Source organism: Dendropsophus ebraccatus, chromosome 6 (assembly GCF_027789765.1).
Source record: "Dendropsophus ebraccatus isolate aDenEbr1 chromosome 6, aDenEbr1.pat, whole genome shotgun sequence".
Classification (NCBI taxonomy): Eukaryota; Metazoa; Chordata; class Amphibia; order Anura; family Hylidae; genus Dendropsophus; species Dendropsophus ebraccatus.
The window spans coordinates 149,285,068-149,305,926 of NC_091459.1; the positions used below are offsets into that span (position 1 = coordinate 149,285,068).

The 20,859-nt window shown below is 47.0% G+C and overlaps 1 protein-coding gene across 1 annotated transcript in view; it reads left to right on the top strand.

Moving 5' to 3' along the window:
* The window catches only part of DTNB (dystrobrevin beta), a 136,792-nt gene extending 116,811 nt beyond the window's left edge, over positions 1 to 19,981 (top strand). The window contains exon 21 of the mRNA XM_069973230.1: positions 17,901 to 19,981. The gene's annotated coding sequence lies outside the window, so the exon portion shown is untranslated. The remainder of the gene's footprint in view (positions 1 to 17,900) is intronic.
* Positions 19,982 to 20,859: the final 878 nt, after the last annotated feature.

Sequence of the window (20,859 nt, forward strand, 5' to 3'; positions counted from 1 at the left end):
ACTCAGTCTTTTATTTGCCCCCTCACTCAGTCTTTTATTTGCACCCTCTGTCACTTAGTCTTTTATTTGCCCCCTCCGTCACTCAGTCTTTTATTTGCACCCTCCATCACTCAGTCTTTTACTTGCACCCTCTGTCACTCAGTCTTTTACTTGCACCCTCCGTCACTCACAGTCTTTTACTTGCCACCTCTGTCACTCACAGTCTTTTACTTTTACCCTCCATCACTCACAGTCTTTTACTTGCACCCTCTGTCACTCACAGTCTTTTACTTGCCCCCTCTGTCACTCACAGTCTTTTATTTGCCCCCTCTGTCACTCACAGTCTTTTACTTGCACCCTCCGTCACTCACAGTCTTTTATTTGCACCCTCCGTCACTCACAGTCTTTTACTTCCACTTTATTTGCAGTATATATGTAATAAAGTATAGGTAGCTTGTCAGCAGCATGATACGCTGTATATGGTGATAGATGTTAGATCCTTTATCACCTGTTCAGTTAATTAGTTGTTTACAAATGTTTTTCCCTCTTTTATGAATCCATTTTTCCTCTGTAGAAACGTAAAGAGATTTCCCCTCCAGATGAGACGGCTTCCTGTAATGACCGTTCCCACCACCAGGTGTCAGGATTCTGTGGTGAGATCAGAGCAGGATGCACATGTGGCTGCCGGACATGTAACCTGCTCAGTAAGGAATGGGACAGGTGGCCGTTCTCCCAGGATGCTTCACTCTCTGCCCCTCTGGTTGCTATGAGCGATATCACTGAACTATAATTACACATTTAATTATTATATATATTATTATAGGATTTTCTTCTCCTGAGCGGTAAAAAGGGTCCGGAATATACCATGTGCAACGCAGAGTGAGGAAAAGACCCTCATGTTTATCTTGGTCAGACCCCCAGAACCACCCCACTCGCAGTCTGCTGTTTGCACTCTCTGTCACGCACAGCCCTTTACACCCTCAGATGTGGAGAACCTGTATTACTGTATTACTGAGACACTCTCATTTCCACCCATGTCGTTTACACCCTCTGTCACTCATGTTCACCCTTGGTCACTTGCAGTTAGCTGTTTACACCCTCAGGCACTCATCTTCACCCCTGGTCACTCGCAGTCAGCTGTTTACACCCTCAGGCACTCATCTTTACCTCTGGTCACTCGCAGTCTACTGTTTACACCCTCTGTCACTCATAGACTTGAACCACCTAACATTTAGGCCCAGATTGTCTTAGTGCACAGCAACCAATCAGTGCTCAGCTTTTGTTTCAGACATGGGGGGGGGGGGTTATGTATCATTAGCACAATAATTTTTTCGCTTGTGCACTTTTTACATAGTGCGCAAGAAACTCTCCGGTCCTTGTGCAAAATGTATCCTTAGGAGCACGGGCCTTGATAAATCTTGCACAATTTTCCTCTCTTTGTTTTTGGCTAACAGCTTGGCAAAAAAACTATGCCAGGGTCTGACTGTAAGACAGGTGCACAAAAATTATTTGATTAAAATGAAAAAAATCGCACATGATAAATCAAAGTCTAGTTGTTACACCCTCCGTCATGTACAGTCTAGTTGTTACACCCAGTGACATGTACAGTCCAGTTGTTACACCCTCCGTCATGTACAGTCTAGTTGTTACACCCTCCGTCATGTACAGTCTAGGTGTTACACCCTCCGTCATGTACAGTCTAGTTGTTACACCCTCCGTCATGTACAGTCTAGTTGTTACACCCTCCGTCATGTACAGTCTAGTTGTTACACCCTCCGTCATGTACAGTCTAGTTGTTACACCCTCCGTCATGTACAGTCTAGGTGTTACACCCTCCGTCATGTACAGTCTAGTTGTTACACCCTCCGTCATGTACAGTCTAGTTGTTACACCCTCCGTCATGTACAGTCTAGTTGTTACACCCTCCGTCATGTACAGTCTAGTTGTTACACCCTCCGTCATGTACAGTCTAGTTGTTACACCCTCCGTCATGTACAGTCTAGTTGTTACACCCTCTGTCATGTACAGTCTAGTTGTTACACCCTCCGTCATGTTCAGTTTAGTTGTTACACCCTCCTTGGACACTGTACCAGCCTGGGCCACCTTGAAGTCTTCTCCCGGCTGGTAATCTTCCCTCCAGAATCTGTCAGAGAAATATTTTAGGCTCCAACACATACAGTAGTTAGGTCCCCTGTACCCCTATATAGTAGTTACGCCCCTCTGTGCCCCCACAGATTAAAGGTGTCCCTGTGCTCCCACTTAATAATTAGGTATGTTCTGTGCCCCAGTATAGTAGTGAGGCATATAGGCACTTCTGTGCAGTCCCAATGTAATTAAGACCGCTGTGTGCTGCCCCCAGTTATATAGACCCCTTGTGCGCTGCCGAGAGTAGTAAATACCACTTGTGTGCTGCCCCCAGTAGTATATACCTCTTGTGTGCTGTCCCCAGTGGTATATAGACCCCCCTGTGTGCTCCCGCAGTTATATATAGACCTGTGTGATCCCCCAGTTATACATAGCCCCCCTGTGTGCTCCCCCAGTATACTATATAGACCCCCTGTATGCTGCTCCCAGTCGTATATACCCCGTGTGCTCCCCCCAGTTGTATATACCCCCGTGTGCTGCCCCCAGTTGTCTATACCCCGTGTGCTGCCCCCAGTTTTATATACCCCGTGTGCTCCCCCACTTGTATATAGCCTCCCTGTGAGCTCCCCCACTTGTATATAGCCCCCCTGTGTGCTCCCCCCTTATATAGCCCCCCTGTGAGCTCCCCCACTTGTATATAGCCCCCTGTGAGCTCCCCCACTTGTATATAGCCCCCCTATGTGCTCCCCCCTTATATAACCCCCCTGTGAGCTCCCCCACTTGTATATAGCCCCCTGTGAGCTCCCCCACTTGTATATAGCCCCCTGTGAGCTCCCCCACTTGTATATAGCCCCCTGTGAGCTCCCCCACTTGTATATAGCACCCTGTGTGCTCCCGTTTATATAGCCCCCCTGTGCGCTCCCCCCGTTTATATAGCTTCCGTGCACTCCCCCACTTATATAGAGCCCCCCTGTGTGTTCCCCTGTTTATATAGCCCCCCTGTGCGCTCCCCCCGTTTATATAGCCTTCCTGTGCGCTCCCCCCGTTTATATAGCCCCCTGTACGCTCCCCCCGTTTATATAGCCCCCCTGTGCGCTCCCCCCGTTTATATAGCCCCCTGTGCGCTCCCCCTGTTTATATAGACCCCCACTGTGTGCTCCCCCGTTTATGAAGCCCCCCTGTGTGCTCCCCCATTTATATAGTCCCCTGTGCGCTCCCCCCGTTTATATAGCCCCCCTGTGCGCTCCTCCCGTTTATATAGCCCCCCCTGTGCGCTCCTCCCGTTTTTTATAGGCCCCCACTGTGTGCTCTACCTCCTATATAGTATATAACACAAAAAAAAACAAAACATTTTTACTCACCTGGGACCGGCATCTCCTCTTCACTTCTCGTCTCTTCTCTTCCCTCTTGTGGCCGCGGGAAGTGTTTCCCCTGTGGTCACTTAAGGCCGCTCTCCCGTTGTCATGGCATCTGCGCTCCAGTGACGCCTCGAGCGCCGGCACCAGAGACACAGAGCAGCCTCTTGTGACCGCAGGGAAAACACTTCCTGTGGCCCCAAGAGTGACTGACAGGGAGGGAGCCAATGGCTCTTGCCCTGTCAGTGCCGCTGCTGCCTGTAACTATGTGCGCTCGTTACGAGCGCACATATTTAGCCGCAGCGGTCTTGGGCACCAGAGCGGGGCCCCCCTGGATGTCAGGGGCCCCACGCAATTGCGTGGGATGCGTGGTGCCCAAGACCGCTACTGTGTACAGTCTAGTTGTTACACCCTCCATTATGTACAGTCTAGTTGTTACACCCTCCATTATGTACAGTCTAGTTGTTACACCCTCCGTCATGTACAGTCTAGTTGTTACACCCTCCATCATGTACAGTCTAGTTGTTACACCCTCGGTCATGTACAGTCTAGTTGTTACACCCTCCATCATGTACAGTCTAGTTGTTACACCCTCGGTCATGTACAGTCTAGTTGTTACACCCTCGGTCATGTACAGTCTAGTTGCTACACCGAGTGACATGTTCAGTCTAGTTGTTACACCCTCCATTATGTACAGTCTAGTTGTTACACCCTCCGTCATGTACAGTCTAGTTGTTACACCCTCCATCATGTACAGTCTAGTTGTTACACCCTCGGTCATGTACAGTCTAGTTGTTACACCCTCCATCATGTACAGTCTAGTTGTTACACCCTCGGTCATGTACAGTCTAGTTGTTACACCCTCGGTCATGTACAGTCTAGTTGCTACACCGAGTGACATGTTCAGTCTAGTTGTTACACCCAGTGTTATGTACAGTCTAGTTGTTACACCCAGTGTTATGTACAGTCTAGTTGTTACACCCAGTGTTATGTACAGTCTAGTTGTTACACCCAGTGTTATGTACAGTCTAGTTGTTACACCCTCCGTCATGTACAGTCTAGTTGTTACACCCTCCGTCATTGTACAGTCTAGTTGTTACACCCTCCGTTATGTACAGTCTAGTTGTTACACCCTCCGTCATTGTACAGTCTAGTTGTTACACCCTCCGTTATGTACAGTCTAGTTGTTACACACAGTGACATGTACAGTCTAGTTGTTACGCCCTCCGTCATGTACAGTCTAGTTGTTACACCCTCCGTCATGTACAGTCTAGTTGTTACGCCCTCCGTTATGTACAGTCTAGTTGTTACTCCCTCCGTCATGTACAGTCTAGTTGTTACACCGAGGGACATGTACAGTCTAGTTGTTACACACAGTGACATGTACAGTCTAGTTGTTACGCCCTCGGTCATGTACAGTCTAGTTGTTACACCCTCCGTCATGTACAGTCTAGTTGTTACACCCAGTGACATGTACAGTCTAGTTGTTACACCCTCCGTCATGTACAGTCTAGTTGTTACGCCCTCCGTCATGTACAGTCTAGTTGTTACACCCTCCGTCATGTACAGTCTAGTTGTTACACCCACCGTCATGTACAGTCTAGTTGTTACACCCTCCGTCATGTACAGTCTAGTTGTTACACCCTCCGTCATGTACAGTCTAGTTGTTACGCCCTCCGTCATGTACAGTCTAGTTGTTACGCCCTCCGTCATGTACAGTCTAGTTGTTACACCCTCCGTCATGTACAGTCTAGTTGTTACACCCTCCGTCATGTACAGTCTAGTTGTTACACCCTCCGTCATGTACAGTCTAGTTGTTACACCCTCCATTATGTACAGTCTAGTTGTTACACCCTCCATTATGTACAGTCTAATTGTTACACCCTCCGTCATGTACAGTCTAGTTGTTACACCCAGTGACATGTACAGTCTAGTTGTTACACCCTCCGTCATGTACAGTCTAGTTGTTACACCCTCGGTCATGTACAGTCTAGTTGTTACACCCTCGGTCATGTACAGTCTAGTTGCTACACCGAGTGACATGTTCAGTCTAGTTGTTACACCCAGTGTTATGTACAGTCTAGTTGTTACACCCAGTGTTATGTACAGTCTAGTTGTTACACCCAGTGTTATGTACAGTCTAGTTGTTACACCCTCCGTCATGTACAGTCTAGTTGTTACACCCTCCGTCATGTACAGTCTAGTTGTTACACCCTCCGTTATGTACAGTCTAGTTGTTACACCCTCCGTCATGTACAGTCTAGTTGTTACACCCTCCGTCATGTACAGTCTAGTTGTTACACCCTCCGTTATGTACAGTCTAGTTGTTACACCCTCCGTCATTGTACAGTCTAGTTGTTACACCCTCCGTTATGTACAGTCTAGTTGTTACACCCTCCGTCATTGTACAGTCTAGTTGTTACACCCTCCGTTATGTACAGTCTAGTTGTTACACCCTCCGTCATGTACAGTCTAGTTGTTACACACAGTGACATGTACAGTCTAGTTGTTACGCCCTCCGTCATGTACAGTCTAGTTGTTACACCCTCCGTCATGTACAGTCTAGTTGTTACGCCCTCCATCATGTACAGTCTAGTTGTTACGCCCTCCGTTATGTACAGTCTAGTTGTTACTCCCTCCGTCATGTACAGTCTAGTTGTTACACCGAGTGACATGTACAGTCTAGTTGTTACACACAGTGACATGTACAGTCTAGTTGTTACGCCCTCCGTCATGTACAGTCTAGTTGTTACACCCTCGGTCATGTACAGTCTAGTTGTTACACCCTCCGTCATGTACAGTCTAGTTGTTACACCCAGTGACATGTACAGTCTAGTTGTTACACCCTCCGTCATGTACAGTCTAGTTGTTACGCCCTCCGTCATGTACAGTCTAGTTGTTACACCCTCCGTCATGTACAGTCTAGTTGTTACACCCACCGTCATGTACAGTCTAGTTGTTACACCCTCCGTCATGTACAGTCTAGTTGTTACACCCTCCGTCATGTACAGTCTAGTTGTTACGCCGGCTCATTTGGCCGATAATCGGCCTGTGTAGAAGTGTCAACAAATCAGTGTGTACCCACCGCTAATCTCTGTCAATAGGAATATATGTAAATGGACGCACAACCAATACAGGGATCGACTGCTCGATTAGTTGTGCTGTGTGAAGGTGCTGCAAGCAAGCGCTGATCTCACTGATCGGTGCTCATTTGTGGCCACAGACAGACGAAGATTGCTACATGTAAAAGGACCTTTAGACCTTTGTCTTTTAGTTGCACCCTCTGTCACTCACAGCCTTTAGAGTCTCTCGCTGCCTCTATTATGGAGACATGTGATTTGCACCCTCTGTCACTCACAGCCTTTAGAGTCTCTCGCTGCCTCTATTATGGAGACATGTGATTTGCACCCTCTGTCACTCACAGCCTTTAGAGTCTCTCTGCCTTAGATTTGCAAGGTAGTGCAGTAAATCCCGGCACTGTAGCTCAGTCAGCGGGTACACTCTATGGCAGGTGCAGCCAGCCCAGCTTGACATGATTTCGGTGACCTCTGTGGTGCTCAGTTCCAAATAATTGATAAGCCAATAATAGATGAACGGCACTCAGCAACAATTTGAACTGTTTGATTATCGATGTTTGCTCAGACAATAAACAAACAACGGGAGACATGGATAGCAGGGGGGCGTTCTACTGGCAACAGCTGTTTCGCGTGGTTGCGCTTCTTCCAACCTAGTTGCACCCTCTGTCACTCACGGCCTTTAGAGTCTCTTGCTGCCTCTATCATGGAGAGTATTTGATTTGCACCCTCTGTCAGTAAATTACTATGAACCAGTGACAATCCGCCTCTGTGTGCAGTGTGCAGCGGGTGTGCACCCTCCATGCCACCCAACCCGTTTTACCCTCTCACTTTTCACCCTTTATTCCCCTCTAGGGTGGTCTTAGTTACCACAGGCTACCAGGTCGCTTCTAGAGTGGTTTAGGTGGGAGTAAGCGGAAACCCAGTGCTCAGACAACGGCAAGGTGACAGGATAGCCTGACCAGGTACCAGTGGGTGCCCTGAGCCATAGGCGGCACACAGAAGGTTAATGCTGCCGCCATTACACGCTCTATGCCCAGGGGCCACCTATAGCATTGTGACTCCAGATCTGCATATCCTGGCGGTCCAGGACACATGATCCTCTCCCTCAGCCTCAGGTCTGTGCACATGGCTGTCACATGGCTGACTGCATCTCCCATTACACACAATACAAAGGGAGTGGGCGCCATCAATCAGTGCAGAGAGCACGGCGGCTGTCAGCTCCTGATAACCTCACTGGGGAGGTGTGGGGGGGTCACAGACGCCATTAATCACCTGCAGATTATCTCTTCATGGGGGGCCCTGCTGTTTATTGGAGGGGAACGTGGCCACATGATTCTTACTAAGCACGCCTGTCATGTAGAATATACAAAGCCGAGGGGGGGAGGACCAGCAGTCTGTGATAACGGATTACATACATTATATAGAACAAATAAAATTACATGAAAAACAAGCTCCTCCCACTATGTATAATATTTTCTTAATTATCGTGAGCATGCCCCTGTCTCTTCTGGGCAGTGTAGTGAGCATGCTTCTCCCAGTGTCTGCTCTGTTCTTATTAGTTCTCTTTTCAGAAATGTAGTGAGCATGCCTCTGCCACTCTATGGTCTCTTCTTGTGTCTGGATTCTTCTCAGGAGTGTAGTGAGCATGCCTCGGCCAGTGTCTGGGCTCTTCTCAGGAGTGTAGTGAGCATGCCTCTGCCATGTCTAGGCTCTTCTCAGGAGTGTAGTGAGCATGCCTCTGCCAGTGTCTGGGCTCTTCTCAGGAGTGTAGCAAGCATGCCCCTGTCAGTGCCTTGGCTCTTCTCAGGAGTGTAGTGAGCATGCCTCTGCCAGTGTCTGGGCTCTTCTCAGGAGTGTAGTGAGCATGCCTCTGCCAGTGTCTGGGCTCTTCTCAGGAGTGTAGTGAGCATGCCTCTTCCATGTCGGGGCTCTTCTCAGGAGTGTAGTGAGCATGCCTCTGCCAGTGTCTGGGCTCTTCTCAGGAGTGTAGTGAGCATGCCTCTGCCATGTCTGGGCTCTTCTCAGGAGTGTAGTGAGCATGCCTCTGCCAGTGTCTGGGCTCTTCTCAGGAGTGTAGTGAGCATGCCCCTGTCAGTGCCTCGGCTCTTCTCAGGAGTGTAGTGAGCATGCCTCTGCCAGTGTCTGGGCTCTTCTCAGGGGTGTAGTGAGCATGCCTCTGCCAGTGTCTGGGCTCTTCTCAGGAGTGTAGTGAGCATGCCCCTGTCAGTGCCTCGGCTCTTCTCAGGAGTGTAGTGAGCATGCCTCTGCCAGTGTCTGGGCTCTTCTCAGGGGTGTAGTGAGCATGCCTCTGCCAGTGTCTGGGCTCTTCTCAGGAGTGTAGTGAGCATGCCCCTGTCAGTGCCTCAGGTCTTCTCAGGAGTACAGGGCTTGAAGTGGGAGCCAGTGCGTCCTTGGGGGTTAGAATAGGGGGATCCCAGCACCATAGAGGTACTGGTCTGTGATGGCGCCTTGTGGCTTTGGGGGTCTTTCTTGTATGGAGGGCCGGGGATGAAGTAGATGGATAATGGTGGGAAGATCGGCTGAGGTGGCAATAGGGCAATTTGTATACATGGTGATTCATTTTGTGTCACTTTCCAGATGTGTCGCTATGGTGGATGTCACACCACCCCCAGCTCGATAAACGACGGACAGGTGACCGATTAGGGGGAACGGTTGTGACAGATCAGACAGACTGGGCTGAAGAAGAAAAAAAAACATTTGGGCAGAATTAAGTGAAGAGCTGCTCCGGGGTTTGGCCGCTTTCTGATGTATCCGGAGAATCTCTGAGGCCTCCATTGTTTTCTCACTTGTGATACTTCTTGGGGATTATGTGCAGTTCCACACGGTTTAGCTTTAGTCTGCAGTGAGTGGTCTGCAGCTGTCCGGGCATGCTGGGAGTTGTAGTTCTGCAGCAGCTGGTTGGAGAGATTGTATGGCATGCCTGCTAGAGAATCTATGGATAATCTGCAGATGGGCCGCACACGGCTGCATTATTGTGGCCGGTGTAGTAGAGGCGGGGAGCTCTCCATTACAGCGGCTCCATCTCCTCCTCCATTCTCCTCACTATTAGCCTGAGATGACACGAGGGGCGGCGGAGGAGGAGGAGGAGGAGCGGCTCGCTGGAGGTTACACCAGGCAACCGGCAGGAAACCCAGACCTTAATGGCCATTGTTCTGAGCGGCGCAGGGCTCCAGGAGGAAATGCTGCTTAATAGCTGCTGAGAGCATTATAGATTTTCCTACGTGGGAAGTGGAGACAGAAGAGAAGACGATGGGCCATCATAGAGACGTGACGAGCGTACGGCGCTAATCTCTACTGACGTCACCTGACGATGAATGACATATATACAGTATATACGGTATAGACGCTGAGTACTCGGAATCATCGATGGGGGAGAGAATAACATGGACAATATGGGGGCAATGGCCGCTGTAAGACTGGGGGGGGGGGGATATATCTGACAGCAAGTGACCAGTCAGTTCTTAAAGTTGTGCTTATTACTGACCAAAGTCCTTCAAGGAAGAACAACTAGTGACCGGAGACAAGGCCATAGGCACCAATGGTTTATTGTTGTATGCAAGGAATGAAGGCTAGTCTGGTCCAATGACATACCGAACATAAGAATAGAAGTGGTATAACACTGCCCCCTCTGTACAAGAATATAACTACTATAATACTGCTCCTATATACAAGGATATAACTACTATAATACTGATCCTATATACAGGAATATAACTACTATAATACTGCTCCTATATACAGGAATATACTACTATAATACTGTTCCTATATACAGGAATATAACTACTATAATACTGCCCCCTATATACAGGAATATAACTACTATAATACTGCTCCTATATACAGGAATATAACTACTATAATACTGCTCCTATATACAGGGATATACTACTATAATACAGCTCCTATATACAGGAATATACTACTATAATACTGCTCCTATATACAGGAATATACTACTATAATACTGCTCCTATATACAGGGATATAACTACTATAATACTGCTCCTATATACAGGGATATACTACTATAATACTGCTCCTATATACAGGAATATAACTACTATAATACTGCTCCTATATACAAGGATATAACTACTATAATACTGCTCCTATATACAGGAATATTACTACTATAATACTGCTCCTATATACAGGGATATAACTACTATAATACTGCTCCTATATACAGGGATATAACTACTATAATACTGCTCCTATATACAGGATATACTACTATAATACTGCCCCCTATATACAGGAATATACTACTATAATACTGCTCCTATATACAGGAATATAACTACTATAATACTGCTCCTATATACAGGAATATACTACTATAATACTGCTCCTATATACAGGAATATAACTACTATAATACTGCTCCTATATACATGAATATACTACTATAACACTGCTCCTATATACAGGAATAGAACTACTCTACTGCCCCCTATATAGATGGATACTTGTACTCTTAGTTTTCTGTCCTCCGGTTTATGTGACATGTTTTGTGGTTTATTATGCTTCCTTCCTTCTTTCCTCTCTCGGACAGGTTGATGTATGATGTATGATTTCGGTATACTGTGTACTGTTTGGCCATTTCCTATATACCGCCCCCTCCTCTGCTTTTCTCGTTCTCTTTCCCTGTAGAGACCCACCCAGACCTGCGGTGATGCTTCAGACAAGCCTGGAGATGTAGGACACGTCTTGGGGCTGGGGGCACCTGGCAGACAATGAGTTAACGTGTCGGGGATTCCGGCTCATACCTGTGTTTATCCAGAATTACTGACTTTCAGAGTCTATTGCAGGAGCTCAGGGACGTTGTTTGCAGACCCCATTGTCTGGGGCGAGGGGCGTGGGTCTGGAATGTCAACTTCTCCAAACTCTGGAGAATTAAGACAAAGCCCTGTGGTAATGTGATCCCTCCCGTCATCCCTCATTGTTCTGCTCCGTGCCCGGACAGAACTCTCCAGGAACGTGTGCTCCATGTAGACCATGCACATTACCAGCACATGGTGATGGAGGGGAGGCCATGCCTAATCCTTACATCTCATAGTGGTCTATACCTCACTGTTTTTAGTAAAGTCATCACTATGGCCGGAAACGCACCCACCAATTCTGTCAGGGTCAGTCGATCAATTTTGTAAGGTGACCTCCTAACTGATGACGTCTGCTCTCAGGGGACATGCTGTCATGGATGTCATGTCTCACTCTTTTGTCCTCTGGGAGACAGGCAGTTTTGTGGGTCTCTCATCTCGCCATTGTGGGTCGAGAGGGATCGCTGTAAGCCGGCACGGGAGCCCCTCCATCATGTGACCCTCCATCGTGCCAGTGCAAACGTCCCGAATTATTGCCACAAGTTGGTGGATTCAACGGAAAACACAGCTTCAAAAAGTTATTGTGGAGCCATCTCTGTGCTGTAAGGTATATAGCAGTCTCCGGAGTCTCCACCAGTAGATGATATTGGCGGTCGGACTCAATGTTCTCAGAGGGACAAACTGCAGTAGGGCTGCGGCTTACTTTCTTCTCCCTATAGAGAACCCATGAACGTTTGGTCAATGTCCATGTGTATGTGGAGAACTTGGAGGAGAACCATTGGCTGAACAAACATTATTGAAGGTGTATGGAAGCGTTTATATGTGTGGCCAGGTCTCCACAATAAGAGACCACTCATGTGCGGCCAGAATGACCACCAGTGATGTCTATGGGGTAAAATGTACACGGTGGCGGCTGCTCAATGACATGTCACCAGACGATCATTCATTTAGTGGTTGCTCCTGTAGAGGTTCTGGTGCATGGAATCCTATGGGTGATCATATGAGTAGCTGGATCCACCTCCAATAGTATATAAATAAGGACCTATTATAAAATGTGCTGATCCAAGTTCTGCCCAACCTCTGACCCATTTCGGGTGTATACGGGGCCTTCCTAATCCCTTGAAAGAACCTATCACACTCTTACACCTGACTTCTTTTAGCAATTTCCCCACCAATAGGAGGTTGGTATTGGTCACCCCTATATAGGAGAGTTATGGCCCTATTCCACGGAACGATTATCGTTCGTTTTCGGACGATATCGACCGCTACGGACGACAATCGTTCCGTGGAATAGAGTGCAACGATCAGCCGACATCGTTCATGTCGGCTGATCGTTGCAGTCGCTTGTTTTTCAACATGTTGAAAAACAAGCGACTGATATAGCAGCATCTGCTGCCGTCGCTCCGTTGAATAGGAGCATCGGCAGCAGACGCTGCTATATCCTATGGGCTGCCCGGACGATTAGCCATCCTCCGAGCAGCCCCCCCGTAGCTCCCCGCCGCCCCTCCCGCACTCACCCGCTCGCTGCAGCCGCGTTGAATAGCGGCGGCAGCGAGCGGCGAACGAGGAGCAAACGAGCGCTAATAGCGCTCGTTTGCTCCTCTAAAACGGCCCGTGGAATAGGGCCATTAGTTTTCCTGGTGGGAGGGCTTCTAGTCAGTTGGAGTTGGAGAGAGACAGAAGCTTGTTGGAGTTTGTGAGAAGATCCACTATGCAATGCTAAGATGGGGTAACTACCACCTGGGTCCGACCTTCGCCATGCCAGGGATCAGAAACTAGTCAGGACTATCCCAAAAGTAAGGATCAGTCTACAGTGGAGCAAAACTAACAAAGCTGAAGTACTCCATTGGATCTTGCTTGCAGGGTCGCTTCTGCTATGAGACAGCAGCCCTGCAGCCGCTCACCTGTCCTGCCTTCCCGTCCCACCACCAACACTTACCGCTGTCCCGGGCCATCAGTCAGCAGCAGTCATCGCCCTCCAGCGAGTTGTGAGCGCCCGGGGTCAGCGGGGGCCGAGATGAGAGAAGACAGCGGTGAGCATTGGCGGTGGGACGGCACGGCTGTGGCAGGACAGGTGAGCGGCTGCAGGGCCGGGGAGACAGCGGTTGGTGGCTGGACGGCGGCGATGACAGCTGCTGACTGACGGCGCAGGAGCGCGGCTGGGGACATCGGTGAGCATTGGCGGCAGGACCGGTTGAGCGGCTGCAGGGCCGCAGCGGGGGTGGGGGGTGGTTGGTTACGGGGGGTGCCGGGGTACGCGTTGTTGTATTTGGCTTGGTCCAGATGGGGGGGGGGGGGGGGGGAGGTGCTAGTGAGGGGCCTGTTTGCTTGACCTACTCGGGTAATCTTGAGAGGTGAGCTTCACCCGGTCATTCAAGTCTGAAACTCAAACTATCAACCCTGGACTTGTTTGGCGTAAGGCGGTCTTCTTCTTCACTACTTATTCTCAACTGTGAGTACGAGAATCGTCTTCTGTACAAAGTTGATATAAACCATCCCGGCAGAGTACTGCACTACTTAGGCAAGGCCCCCAAGCCAGTCACCTGACCTGCCCTGAACTCTCTGCCGCACCTGCACCCACACCTTGTGCTCCCCTTACAAAGCCCAGTGCCATTGTGTATCACCCGTCCTGACCACCATGACAAGTGGCCATCTAAAACACCAGCTAGCCCACTGCTGTTACCATCTAGCAGCCCCGGACCACGGCACTGTGATCAGTCTCATTTGTGTCTTCACAACAGTCGTGATGAATACATGATTGTTGGCCGCACATCACCTGGTTACACAGTGACAATGATGGAATAGGCTGACCCTACTACAACAACAAGCGTTCATGGGAACACCCATCCGCCCAATGATTGGCCCATGTAAACGGCTCCTAAACCATATGGACATCCTGTAACTCTGATGTAGAGATCCACCAGGGAGGATCTCACCAAGTGAACAAGTGTTCGGAAATGTCTTTAAGGATCTGTAGAATAGCGAGATGGTTTCGTTGATCCAACGCCTCAGCCATTGTGTTTTCAGACGTCCTTCTCCTTTGTCCTTGGAAGTGAACAGACTGGAGTCTCTCCTCCGGGCTCTTGGGATGTCCCCATAATGGAGAATCATTCTCCTTACGTCGGGAATACGAATTCCCTGCTCTTTGCTATCCTTTAGAGTTAGACAGAAAGATGGGAGCGCAGTTTCCTGTGATCTCTGAAAGTTGAGAGATGAGAGGAGGATCTAATGTTATAGGCTGGGTCCACACTGCGGCTTTACAGTCCATATAACATATCTATCCAATACACAGAAACGGAGCTGACCATGTTTTTGTGCACGCTAAGAAAAAAAGTTTTGATACTTTTTTTTTTTTTAATTAAATAATAGAAGTGAATGGAAAAACATCAGAACAAGTGCTCACAAATGCATCGGTTTTTTCCCCATTACACGGATACGTAAAACGGACTGCAAAAAATCAGTGTGGACCCCGTCTAATTCTGTCCAGTATCCAGGGATTGAGAAGGATTTTTCCAGATTGTGTCTTATGAATAGGTTTAAAGGGACTGGAAGCTAAAGCAGAACCCAGCTCACACCCCACTGGTGAACAGAGGATCTAAAGTTGGATGTAACCCCGAAACAACAGTAATATCCCGTAATAGTAATATCCTGGATCAGGGACAGAACCCCCTATGTGAATGTAAAGGGAGATGATGTCTAAACCATAGGCGCCCGTCTCAATCACAACCTTAGAGAAAACCCTACACTGAAGGACTTTGAGCTGGTTGGGCAGAGTTTCTCCTCTTTTATACACTGGATGAGAAGTAACGTTAGCTGCTTACTCCTGGGCTGCTTCAGGGTCTGTTACTTACACCTAGCCAGGTCTCTCGCTCATTGCCTGAGGGTCAGTTCCAGTTTGTTTCTGCCTCTAACCTGTTTGGTTTCATAGTGATTCCTGTGTCCTGAATCTGTGTAGACCCTACCACATCCCAGGGATAGGTCACTGTCATGTTCATCACTTTGGTTTGACCTCTGGCCTTTACTTCTGTCTCCTCCAGATTCACCAATCCTCTGTGATTTCCTGGTCATTGACCCTAAGCTGCCCCTCTGTGCCTCACCATTTATGCTTCTTTCTGTCAACCAGTGACCACTAGACACAGTTATTATGGTGCAAAAAATCGCTATAGCGTTCAAATTCAAGCGATAATCAAGGCGACGATTAAAAAATTGTTCATGTTTCGTTGATCGCATCTTTGCCAATGGTTCGTGTAATTCCACAATCGTACATTAATCGTCCAGTGTAATTCCACATCGTTCCCTAATCGTTCAGTGTAATTGCACAATCGTTCCCTAATCCTTCAGTGTAATTCCACCTTTGTTCACTAATCGTTCGGTGTTATGCTGCGTTTACACGGAACGATTATCTTGCGAATTTGCACGGTAACAATCGAATTTGAACGATAGTCGTACGTGTAAACGCAGCGAACGAGCAAACGACGAACGAGAAATCGTTCATTTTGATCTTTGAACATGTTCTTAAATCGTCCATCGTTCGCAAAAAATTCGCAGATCGCTGCGTGTAAACAGTCGTTCACCGATTTTAATTATGTACGAGATAGGCTTAACCCCTTAACGACATAAGGCGTATATTTACGCCCTGATGCCGTTAAGGATGTTCAGAGCGGGGCCGCGCGGCGACCCCGCTCTGAACCGCGGCGGTCCTGGGTGCCGCTTGTAGCCCGGGACCGCAGGTATTAGCGCTACAGTAATCAGATGCAGCTGTCAAACATGACAGGTGCATCCGATTATCAGATCCAGCATCTCCCTGGTGTCTAGTGGTGGAGATCGCTCCCCCGGGATGTTATCCCGGAGGAGCCATCTTCTTTTCTGAAGCCGGCCGGGGACCGCTCCAAGATGGCGCCGTCCCCAGCTCGGCACTCATTTACTTCCGGGTGCAGCAGCCTATCTCATGGATCTCTGCAGCATATCTATGCTGCAGAGATCTCTATGAGAGATCAAAGCACTTATACTAGAAGTCCCCTAGGGGGAATAACCCTAACCCCAGGGGGGAATAACCCTAACCCCAGGGGGGGAATAACCCTAACCCCAGGGAAGAATAACCCTAACCCCAGGGGGATAACCCTAACCCCAGGGGGGGAATAACCCTAACCCCAGGGGAGGAATAACCCTAAGCCCAGGGGGATAACCCTAACCCCAGGGGGGAATAACCCTAACCCCAGGGGAGGAATAACCCTAACCCCAGGGGGATAACCCTAACCCCAGGGGGGGAATAACCCTAACCCCAGGGGGATAACCCTAACCCCAGGGGGGGAATAACCCTAACCCCAGGGGAGGAATAACCCTAACCCCAGGGGGATAACCCTAACCCCAGGGGGGAATAACCCTAACCCCAGGGGGGCTTCTAGTATAAGTGTAAAAGTAAAAAAAAAAGTGTTGTTAATAGTAAAAATCCCCTCCCCTAATAAAAGTCAGAATCACCCTCCTTTTCCCATGTTTTTAATAAAAGTAAATAAATAAACAAACATGTTTGATATCGCCGCGTGCGTAATCGCCCGAACTATTAATTAATCACATTCCTGATCTCGCATGGTAAACGGCGTCAGCGCAAAAAAATCCCAAGGTGCAACATTGCGCATTTTTGGTCGCATCAAATCCAGAAAAATTGTAATAAAAAGCGATCAAAAAGTCGTATATGGGCAATCACTGTACCGATAGAAAGAACACATCATGGCGCAAAAACTGACACCTGACAGCCCCATAGACCAAAGGATAAAAGCGCTATAAGCCTGGGAATGGAGCGATTTTAAGTGACGTATATTTGTTGACAATGGTTTGAATTTTTTACAGGCCATCAGATACAATATAAGTTATACATGTTATATATCGTTTTAATCGTAACGACTTGAGGAACATATATAACAAGTCAGTTTTACCCCAGGGCGAATGGCAAAAAAACACATTTCCCCCAAATAAACAAAATTAATTATTTTTTTCAATTTCACCACACTTTGAATTTTTTTCTGGTTTCGCAGTGTACTTTATGCAAAAATTCAGCCGTCATTGCAAAGTACAATTAGTGGCTCATGTGGGTTTCTAGGTGGAAAAATGCAAGTGCTATGGCCTGTTTAAGCACAAGGAGGAAAAAACGAAAACGTAAAAATCGAAATTGGCTCTGTCCTTAAGAGGTTAAGCGATCACAAAACAATTTTTCCGTACGATATATCTTTCCGTCTAAAACCTGATCGTTACAAAAAAAAAACGTTACTTCGAAATCGTTAATCGGGCAAATTATTGTTCCGTGTAAACGCAGCACTATTCCACATCATTTGCTAATCGTTTAGTGTAATTCTATAATCGTTCACTAATCATTCAGTGTATTTCAACATCGTTCCCTAATTGTTTGGTGTAATTCCACATTCGTTCGTAAATCATTGATTGTATTTCTACATTGTTTCTTTATTTGCCGGGATCAGATAGAAGGAAAGTCGTTAGTCACGATCGTTTACTCCGTGTAATATGGTGAGTGATTTCAGGTTGCTCTCCTTTGTTTATCCTAATAGGACCCTAAGAATCGGGATCTGGGGATCCAAGTGGTCCAGCCGGAGCCTTCCTGTGGGGGAATCTGGTAAAGAATACGAAGATCCATGGAGTCACTACCTGACCTCCGCTCCAGGGAACGGCCCCTCTGTCCCGGCCGTCCCGGCAGTCCAGAGGACATGTGACTGCATTGGTTTTATTAGGGGAGTCGTACTTTTTATTGATTCTATTTTGAACTGTAAATTATCCATTTGTTCAGGAATTCGAGGTTTATGATGGTGTCAAATGTTCCATTCAGTTTCATGACCAGCAAATGTCGGGAGTGATGTCTTTTACATTGGAATAAGTAGGTCTGAGCATAGAAGAGGCGCTACACCTATTACCATGTCACCGCCAGGAACCTTAGAAGATGGGGAAATCCATTTTCTATACTCAATTTATCTGGAGGACTTTGGGATTTTCCATTGTCTCTAATGGAGGCTGCACCGACCTGGCATCACCGGGGTTAAGAAGAAAGCTACATACATCATACTCTCTCCGATGTCATCTATGGGATCTCCCAACAAATGGAACTTTTTTTTAAGGGATTTTCTTCTAGAAGTTTCATCCTTTAATCCTTTTGCTTTCCACAAAATCTTGTTCGGCTGCGGCCAATAGACCACCTCCTCTTATAATAAGACATGATGATGGGTGGAACTTCATCCACATCGATAGATTGTATGATGGGACCCCGACATCTTCCTTCCTCTTAGGTGGAGGCTGTTGTTGGTTTGTACAGATAATGTGGTTTTATATTTATCCAGCTTCGTCCCCCGAGTATAGTGGCCGTATTCATTAGACCCATGGATCTCACGAGGACCATCCCCCCCATTTGTCAGGTGAATTATAACACTCCCTTACCTTCTTCTCAATTGAGATGAGAAGCACCAAAGACAGAAGGCAAAATCCAAATGACCTTGCAACAATGGTGGATTCCTTGGCGCTCAAACCTCCAGGCACAGTCGCTCCACTTCAATCAAGAGGCAGAGATTTCCAGTGTTCTTGCCAACCAGATGTGTTCTTTATTGCTACGCGTTTCAAGGGTTAACCACCCTCTTCATCAGGCATAATTAGGTACATTACACACTAGTATTTATACATAAACTAAAATGATTGGCCCGGAAGGATTTCCCTGTTCCCAGGTGTCATCACGACATCACTTCCCATCTGCTGATCAGACTGAAGTCGTATTAAAACAACAACATTAGTGGTTTCTATGGTTAAAATGTATAAGGCTAGGTGGTCTTGAGGTAAGTGGCTGGGCTCTGGCACATAAGTAGCTGCCACCACCCTGGGTTCTCAACCCCTGTGCTCCATAGAAATGTTTTTCTAATTTCTATACTAAAATCTTCCTAAAAGCTGATATTAATAAGAGAAGATGCAAATGCCGATTATAATAAAGATATACACATAGTTATAAAAGAAGTTAAAACTATTCTTATCGCAAATGATTGGGTTGTTATTCCTATAAGGTACCAACACCATTACTGCAACATATTAGTATCTGAGCTCTGCTGGAGGTCTAGGCTGACTATAACTGTAGGTATAGGGTTAGAGAAATCAGCGTAAGGCTTTGGCTCCTCACACAGGAGGACACTGTTGGGGAGCCAAGTACATGTGTTCAATTCCCGCTATGGACTTGACTTCTTCTTACCAATAGGGACATTTCCCCCTGGATATGACATTTTCTTGACAATAAGGAAAAAACTCCCCGTCTCAATACCACATGTTGCAATATTAAAGTATTTCTCTTCACGTCAGGGACTTGGATTACATTAGATGTTACAGTAGTCAATAAATAAGATTATTGGGCTCATTCTGAAGTTATGTTACTATGATCTAATTTCAGTAGATACCAGTGCTTGTGGAGGATCTTCTTTATATCTCTATGTGACTTGTAACGAGTAATGAAATTAGTTCTAGTCTTCTGTTGGTCATCAGGTACTTCCTCTTTTTTCCTTAAACATTCATCTTGGGTCAACTCACATGTTCTCTGATACGTGTTGTGTAGTAATTTCTTAGGGTATCCTTTTTTAGAATACCTGCCTGCTTCTTAAATGTCTTCTTCTCTGTACAGTTTTTGCGTATTCTTTTATATTGACTGTAGGGAATATTCGTTTTCCACTTCTTCAGGTGGTCACTGTTGAAAGAGAGGTAGCTGTTGGAGTCAACCTCCTTAAAGAAGGTAGATGTTATAATATGTCCTTCTTTATGACTAATCATCAAGTCTAGAAACTCAATCTGGACACTCAAGAAACTGGAGCCATGTGTTGTTGTTAATATGGCAGGTGAATTCTTCAATGGACTTAATATCTCCTTTCCACAGGAAAAACAGGTCATCTATATAACGTTTATAGACTATGACGTGTTCTGAAAACAGGGGGCTTGATCTAATATGTGTATCTTCAAATGTGCCCATGAACAGGTTTGCGTATGATGGTGCCACCCACGTGCCCATGGCTGTGCCATGCGTTTGATGGTACGTGACACCGTCGTACTTGAAAAAGTTATTCTTCAGGATGAAATCAAGAGACTCTATTAAAAGATTACACTGGGCCTTTGGTATTCTGATATCCTTACCCAAAAATTCTTCCAAACAATTCACCCCAATTTCGTCATGTATGTGTGTATATAATGCTGATACGTCCATGTCTGTCCAAGTACATGTCTGTATCCCAGGTCATCTCTCTTAAAATGGTTATCAAATCATCGGAGTTCATCAAGAAGCTGTCTAACCCCCGAACATATGGCTGGAGGATAAGATCCAAATACAAATTGCTGGTAAGCCCACCTACCCCAGAGATTGTCGGCCTTCCTGGGGGGTTGGTCAGGGCTTTGTGTATCTTTGGGAGGTGATAGTAATATGGTATAGATGGATTTGGAACACTGAGGAATCTTTTCTCATCTTTAGTTAGAATTCCTTCCTCATTCGCTTGATTAATC